This window comes from Camellia sinensis, chromosome 15, assembly GCF_055761805.1.
Source record: "Camellia sinensis isolate YWXY chromosome 15, ASM5576180v1, whole genome shotgun sequence".
Classification (NCBI taxonomy): Eukaryota; Viridiplantae; Streptophyta; class Magnoliopsida; order Ericales; family Theaceae; genus Camellia; species Camellia sinensis.
This window is the reverse complement of record NC_138975.1, coordinates 84,988,628-84,996,822: the sequence shown is the minus strand read 5'-3', so window position 1 is coordinate 84,996,822 and position 8,195 is coordinate 84,988,628. Positions and strand designations below refer to the sequence as shown.

The 8,195-nt window shown below is 35.3% G+C and overlaps 1 long non-coding RNA gene across 3 annotated transcripts; it reads right to left on the bottom strand.

Annotated features, from left to right (window-relative positions):
• Positions 1 to 1,894: 1,894 nt before the first annotated feature.
• Positions 1,895 to 7,847, bottom strand: LOC114256252 (uncharacterized). Of its 3 annotated transcripts, none has more exons than XR_014356586.1 (5): positions 7,454 to 7,847; positions 5,369 to 5,574; positions 5,022 to 5,130; positions 4,384 to 4,536; positions 1,895 to 2,319 (listed from the first exon to the last, which is right to left on the bottom strand). It is a non-coding gene; the product is annotated as an uncharacterized LOC114256252 (long non-coding RNA). The 3 variants fall into 3 exon arrangements; XR_014356588.1 differs by lacking the exon at positions 7,454 to 7,847 and adding an exon at positions 5,575 to 7,440 and having other exon boundaries at positions 5,369 to 5,473; XR_014356587.1 differs by lacking the exon at positions 5,369 to 5,574 and having other exon boundaries at positions 1,898 to 2,319; positions 7,454 to 7,839.
• Positions 7,848 to 8,195: the final 348 nt, after the last annotated feature.

The window sequence follows — 8,195 nt, the reverse complement described above, 5'->3', positions numbered from 1 at the left end:
AACCCTGCTATTTAAGCTGGCAAAACTGTTCCCTCAGCTTCTCCCTAGTAGCGGAAGATAAAAACTTCTCCTAGAAGGCATCCACAAAAGCCCCCCATGCACCACCAACACTGCCTTTCTCGTACTTCCACCATTGACCCGCATCTCCCTTCAGTTGGAAGGATGCCAGGGTCACCTTTAAAGCCCCGTCCTCGATGCCAAGCATCTCGAACGTCTTCTCCGTCTGTTCCAACCACTCGTCAGCCTTAAGTGGCTCCTTCGGATCCCCAACAAACTCATCCGGGTTAGACCGGAAGAATTCCCTCTTCAGAAAAGAAGGCCCTGCCTCAGCGACGTATGCCTGATCCTGATTTCCAGCCCTGAGAATACCCAAAGCTCCTGCTATCTCTCGGGCCAAGGCACTCATAGCCTGCTGACCCACTGGCTCGGCCACATTGGCCTGACCAACTCCCTCTTGTTGTGCCGGAATATTATCCGGTAAAGGCATCTCCTGCCTACCCCGCCTGCCACGCCTACCACCTCATCCTCGTCCTGACATCCTAATAAAGGTAACAAAGAACGTTAGCACATTCATAAATGTGTCGAAGCTATAACACTCGCGACCTAATGCATGGATAACTATAATTCATTCCACGTAAGCACACAATCACATATGCACTTACGAATTTATTTTCAGATAATGATAGTCCCGAGGCGTTACTAGAGTTCCGATTAGAAACAACATTGATCAAGTGCTTTTCCAACAAGACTCACAGAAACCCAAGGATCCAATCAATATCCTAGAAACTAAATCCCATACCCAAATAATCACATAAACATGTTATCACATAAGCACATAACATTACATCTAAGTCTCTAACAAGCGAGACAAACCCATTGTGATACTAATCACTTCCCACGTACCCAAAGTATTCGAACCCAGTAAGCTTTGATACCAAGTTGTAATGCCCTCAAAAAATACATAATACCCATCATTCAGACATGCAGTAATATAAGAAAATCAACGCCTTTCCATTCATCAGAGTAGTTCTTACAATAGTATTGCATGTTAACAACAAAAGCAAATGCCCTACGGCTTACAGCTTTCCAAGTCAACAATTGGTTACACAAAAGAAGAGTACTAACTCTATACAAAATAAGCCCTTGGCTAGATATACATGTAATACAAACAAAATAATCAAAAAGAGTCTTCAACTCCCATAACCATCCAAGCTATGTCCTTGGAGGTCACTATAACAAAATACACATTTGGAGACTAAATTTTTAGTCGCCAAATGATTTGCCCGACTAAATATTTTGGTCGCTAGACTAGTCGCAGACAACTTGTCGGGAAAGGTATTGGCGACTAAATTTTTTTTGGTCGCCAAAAGTCTTATAAATGGCGACTAATTTTTTTAGTCGCCTAAAATAAAATTTAGTCACCAAAAATCTTATTTTCTGCTACTAAAACTTTGGTCGCCAAAACTTGAAGTATCTATGGCGACCAAAGTTTTAGTCGCCAAAGGGTTTTTTCCATCTTTTTATTTTTTTCATTTTTTTTTAGCTACTAAATTCTTAGTCGCTTAAAGTCTACTTTTATTTTAGCTACTAAATATTTAGTAGCCAAAAGTTTTTCTCCATTTTATTTTTATTTTTAGCTACCAAATATTTAGTAGCCAAAAGTTTTTTCCCATTTTATAAATGAAATTATCTATATACTGATAAAATTAGCAACCATTCCACAACACACTCACATTTCACTTTCAACCATAAAAAAAAAAAAAAAAAATCATATTTAACATCAAATTAATATTTCCAAAAAAAATTCTATACAAATCAAGTATAATCCAATCTCAAAAATATAATTCCATACATAACAGAGGTGTAAACAAAATTAATATCTAATTGTTAAAATCTGAAAACATAAGGAAAAACTGGCTCTGAGGAGGTCCCAACATGCATAAATTTGAAGTGTCTTAATACAGTCTCATTAGTATAAATTGTCACAGGATATTCATGAATAGCAGATGCAAATAGTTTACACAAAAATGTCTTAACATGCAGCAATTCAAGTCTATATTTCTCAATTCAATCTCTGCTCAAATTCATATAAGGCTAGACTCGGCTCTCAGCAAGTCAAAATAGAGAACTGAGAGTAAGCATAATTGCTGTCAAAACAATCTGATATCTTTAAAATGACCAGCTTCTTCCACTAATAATTCATTGACGACCATATGAAGACCCATATCCAGGAGGTGGTGATCCAGCATTGTTCTTGAACTGAGTAGGTTGTGGTCTTGGTCTAGCCTACTCTACGAATATAACCCATCCACCCAAAAACTACACAATCAACAAGACAAAAACTCATCATTCTCAATACCCAATAAATTAATCATCAATATCATAACAATAAGTAGCTGAAGGAGCCCCCTGGCATAGAAAATGCATATAGTATTGTGCTAGTGATATGGGAAAACAAGAGTACTTTTGAATGTCATGAATTGTCAAGGCCACTAAATCACACAAAATGAACAATAATCAACATCTAATAAAAGTGTACACGTCTTCCGTGTTCCTGCCACTAGAAGATCACTCATTTCAAGGGTATTATCAAAACACAACATGAACAATGACCACTACCTAGTAAAGGTATATAGTTCTTCCCTTTTGTGTTCTTGCTAAGGCCATCAGAAGGTGTAGTTGACCATTGACATTTGTCTTTTACATAAGAAAAGTTTAACATTCAATATCCATACAAGTAATTCAAACTTTACATAGCACAGCCTAAGGGACATTGTCTTTTACGTAGGAAATTCAAAATCCATACAGATTATTCAAGCTTTAAACAGCACAGCCTAAAAAACAATCAATTCACAAAACTCAACATGCCAGAAGTCATCATAAGAAATAAAAATACTAGAACTCAAATAATTCTACCATATATATATATATTCTAAACCACTTTGAGAAACAGTAGAACTTTGTTAGCACGCTCGCTATCCAACATTTTAACATAAGTAATTTGTGCCATAAGATACTTCGTAATAAATTTTGAGCACTTGATTTTCTTCTTGTGCTTCACTTTCTTATGAGGAATCAAACAGGTAACTACGCAGTCAGAAACATGGGATTCATTTTCATAGTTGAATATGAATTCTTGTTTGAGCACAATGGTGTGTCTCAAGACCCAAAGGTTTCTTCCTAATATTGTTAATGAATTGGAATTTTCAAAAAATAAAAATAAAAAACAGCAGGGAATGGGGGGCATTCTTGTTAAAGGGCAACCCATTTCCTTAACAGTAATCCTGACACATAATTCCAAACCATCATTTTCTAGCTACTTTTGTCTGTGCAAGGGTGTTTTTATGTGCATGAAGTATTTGGGCTAAAGTCACCTCACCTTGCCATCCATGCCCTTTATACCTTCTGCAGAGTCTTCTACTGTGGCATATCTTACGAAACCAAATCCAATGTCTTTGAAAGAGTGTTGCAGCAGAAATTGACAGTCTAAAAATAATAATAATTTGAATACAATTTTGAAAAGCACAATATATAATTTGAACACAAAATATTTACTTGTTAGAAACGGAAGGTCGTTTTCCCTAACAAGTGTTTAGATGACAGTGTTATGTCATCAAAAGATTTTTCCAAAACAACTTCACCACCATGACCCCAAATAAACATAATCTCACCCACAGCATCCCATCCATTATTATATATATACTATTGTATAAAGTGAACATGTTAATTTGGTGTATAAGTCTTTTTGAAGCTGTGGCTGTGTAACACTAAAAAACTGAATCTTATCCACAAAACCATGTCTCACCCATAATTCCCAAACAATATCTCGTTAATGTTGCAACATCCTCTAAACTTTCTCAATTATATTTCTTTTTATTTACATGTGTGTATATGCAATGGGTATAAGATAGAACTGCATGTACACCTATGGCTAGAAGTTGTTCATGAGGGGATAGAACTGCACACATAGCATGTACACCTTTTCCAAACATGAACTGCTGTTCTTGTACTTATTCTTCAAAAGAATTTACATAGTTATCTCAAATTTAAACAAAATATTTTCAAGCCAGGTTTAATTTCCAACCAGAAAATTTAATTTTCTGTTAAATTGCTTACCCATGCTGCAATATTTAACAGACCTTGCTCCATTTGGTAATGGTAAAATGGGTGGAAAAATGAAAAGATGACAAGAGGGAGAAAAGGGTATCCCTACTCAAAATTTGACACTGTAAAAAATCATCAAGCGGTGAAAGTATTACACCTTTTATACCATGTGTCAGTTAATCCAATCTTATGTACATGCATGATGAGTAGAACCATTTCAATAAATGTGTCTGTGCATATCTAAGCATCCAATAGACTTCTGAAACTTTGGACACTGACCTCACTTTGATGAGCAATTACAGATTGAATTGGCTTGGTGACTGATGGAGTCCGGAGATCCCATATATGCAGATACTGATCATCCCCAACTGAACCAAGCAAGTATTCATGCCTCAGATGCCATGCTACATCTTCTACAACACCTTCATGAACCTGTTTCAGCAAATATCAAATTTTATAAATCACCAATCAACAATTTTATTTATGTACTATGATTACTATGAGATAACAAAATACAGTCATTGTTTTTCCTAGCTAGCACATCTTATTCAGTGCATGCATCGATTTACTAGATGTTTCAATTCTTGTAGCCTTGAAGGAATGCTGTGTAAACTGTGTCACATGTTTGAGGCAAACTAAACATGATGTAGTAAAGTATATATGAAACGACAATTACTCTCAAACATTAATCTTTTTGTGCAGCAATCTACTACATACTTCTAATAAAAGACTTAATTTCAGAAGGCCCAGAAAAATCAGAGAAACAATTTCAATGAGCACAAGATGAAGGAAAACGAAAGATAGAAAAATCAAGAATGAAAAATGCTATAACAAGAGATTCTTAGCCAATTATCAAACTTGTAATCCCAGAGTTAAACTGGGCTTGATTCAAGCATGGGACCATTTAATAAGAATACCTTCTGTTTCAATTGGCTTGCCAAAAAAGTAATAGAAATGGCCTGGAAATTTTGGTAGAATTAGTGGATAGTGAAATCTTGTTTTGCAACCTCTCCATCAAAGTTTCTCCTGTAATGATAAGACCAAAAGAGAGATTGAAAGAAAGAATCCCTCAGTGAAAAAGAAAACACCCACTATTGTAATTTTAAGTTCAAACTCATACAGTTTCTAGATGGCTGAAACTTGAAAGAAGAAAAGGACATGTATCTGGTTCACTATGCGAGAATAATTTGAATGGAAAATTAACAGCACACTGAAGCAAGTGGCAAAGGTAGAATGGAAATAAAGAGAAAAAAGCAAATTAAACCTGAAATTGAACTCAGCGTATAAGGCAAGCCAGGGAGGAACTGCTTAGGCATGATTTGTAATAAGTGTAGTAAAGGTTGCAGCTGAGACTTGTTAAAACATGTAGCTACCAAGGAAACATTATCCAAAAAGGACTAAAACCTTAAGAAATCATGGAATGTCCACGGTCCCATCAACATGATTAATAGCAAGAAACAGGCTTCCCACCTGGGTTTGACAAAATCAATATCAGGATTATGAGTAGCAACTGCATGTGCAAGGTATCCTCGAAGAGATTATGTCCACGGTCCCATCAAAACGTTTAGTGTTCATAGTTTCAAGTATGACACATTGTTGTGTATATTAAGTTTAATTGTCAACTTCATCTTAAGAATTTAGACAAGAATTAAATACACTTGAGTTCCATATCAGTTCCATGTGATCCATGTGAGATTCATGAGAGCTTCACATGATCAAAGAAAGTTATTTGATATTGACATGTATTTTTGCATCCAAATCGCTAACAACAATTAACAGTTGGACCTAATTGAAACCAATTAAAAAATATGAAGTTCAATACATTACAATTAAAACTATAAGGACCAAAGTAAAATTCACTCCAAACTATGGGAGCACAAAAACGTAAATATCCAGTTCCCAATGGATGTCCAGATGCACCTGAATTTGGCCACTTTTTTTATGACTGCATTATTAAGAGGGACAAAAACCTGTAAATGGTGTTCGATCCATAATGGGAATATGTGAGTACCATCTATCAAAAATCCTTCATATAAGAAAAAATATATATGACAACAGGTAGGTGTTATTGTTATGCCACCAAATTGTGGCAAAACTGCCTATAATTTTTAGTCCTGTGTTTTCTGCAGATTTTTTTTCTTCCTCTTAAGCAATGGGAAGTTTAGCTGTCCAAGTTGTTTATTGTGATGTACCAATTGAAGTCTTATAATAACTAGGAGCAAATACAATCAAAATCTTACAGTTCAATTATTCAACATATCATTTTATTATTCAACAAGCCCAAGGTAGGTAGGTAACTGCCCCAGTGGCCACTCCCAAATGTAAAAACATATGAACAACTTCGTACAGGGGAAGCTACAATGCATAGAGTTATTGTATCCTAATTAAATACTCCTTTGAGTGTAAGTACATTAAGAACTTGAAAGCTCAACTGGTTTCCATTTTCCAGCATAACAGCCACAAACCATCAACTGTCTATTTCTGACCAAATTAATTTTGTCCAGGATTATCAAAGTAAAAAAGCTCAATAAATAAGGAGGCAATATTGGTTTGACAGCAAGTCAATATTGATCAGCATGACTGATGAGATTCTCAACATAGAAAAAGGAAGCATCCAAAACTCCTGAGTTGTAGATCAATGACAATGATGAAGAAGACAATTCACAAATTCCTTATCAAACTTAAGTATCTTGCATCTATGTAAATCATTGCAGAAATCAGCCTTACTTTGATGACTGTCACATTCTTGGAGAACAAACAAAGCAGTGTAACTAGGAGGTCTATAATAAGTAATACTTTTTTTTCCCCTTTCTTTATTATTCAAATTCATACATCTTTGTGAAGGTAAATACTTACACACAGTTAAGCCCTCAAATTCAAATTCAGAAAACAAAAAGGAGGATGAGATTTCACAATGACTCAAGCTTTTGTTATGCATAAAAAACTCAAAATCATTCAATCATGAGCACGAATAGCTATTAGGATCACAAAAATCACTACCCCCACCAAATCAAAGCAAGACCATTTTTTTTATAATAAAAAAACAAATCAAATTGAAACCCATTTGCTTAAATTGAGTAGGATTTGAAATATAAAACTCAAAAAATAATAAAAAAGTCAAAACCCATATGTAGAATACCGAGCAAATTTCAATCCTATCAAGCGAAGAGGACTTCACGGAATTGAGTCCTAAAATTTTCCATTAACTTACCTGCTAATAATATTCTTAAATTGTTCAGTACTTTAAATCAATTGCTATCTACCTAATAAAACCCTAGATCCGAGATGGTGAAATGGGAAAATAGAGGAAGAGAGAGAGAGAGAGAGAGAGAGAGAGAGAGAGAGAAACCTGAATATGGCTGGGAGGGGGGCCGCGATGTTGAGCGACAGTGGCGAGAGCCGCAATGGTGAGCGGCGGTAGCGAGAGCAGCGATGTCGGTGGTGGAAGTTTGATGGTAACTGTTAGCAGGGATGGTGAGGGTGAATATATTTTTGGTCGTGTGTCTGTGTGTGTGAGAGACAGAACAGAGTCTAAATAGATCAGGCGCCAAAAATAATTTGTTTCCCTTTCAAACAAAAATTTCAACCTTTCGCGACTAAATATATTTTTGGTCGCCAAATAACAATAAAATTCATTTTTGGCGACTAAAATTTTGGTCGCCAAAAGTAAAAAAATAATTTTTTAATTTTTAATCGGCGACTAAATGGTTTAGTAGCCAAAAGTCAACATACAGCGACTAAGATTCTTTTTTGTCGCTAAAAATAAACTTTTTGGTCGCCAAAGGTAAAAAATTAATTTTTTTTTTCTTTTGGCAACAAAATGATTTTAGTAGCCAAAACTTAATATACGGCGACTAAAATTTTTTTAGTCGCCAATTCTAGCATTTTTAGCGACGAAAATTTTTTTTAGTCGCCAAAAACCAATATGCCCCGACTAAAAAAATTTAGTAGCTAAATATTTTACTTTTGGCGACTAAAAAAATTAGTTGGTTGCCAATTTCATAACTTTTGGCGACGAAATTTTTTTTGGTCGCTAATTTTGGTCGCCGAATGCGTATTTTGTTGTAGTGGGTGGCATGCTACCTGTACTT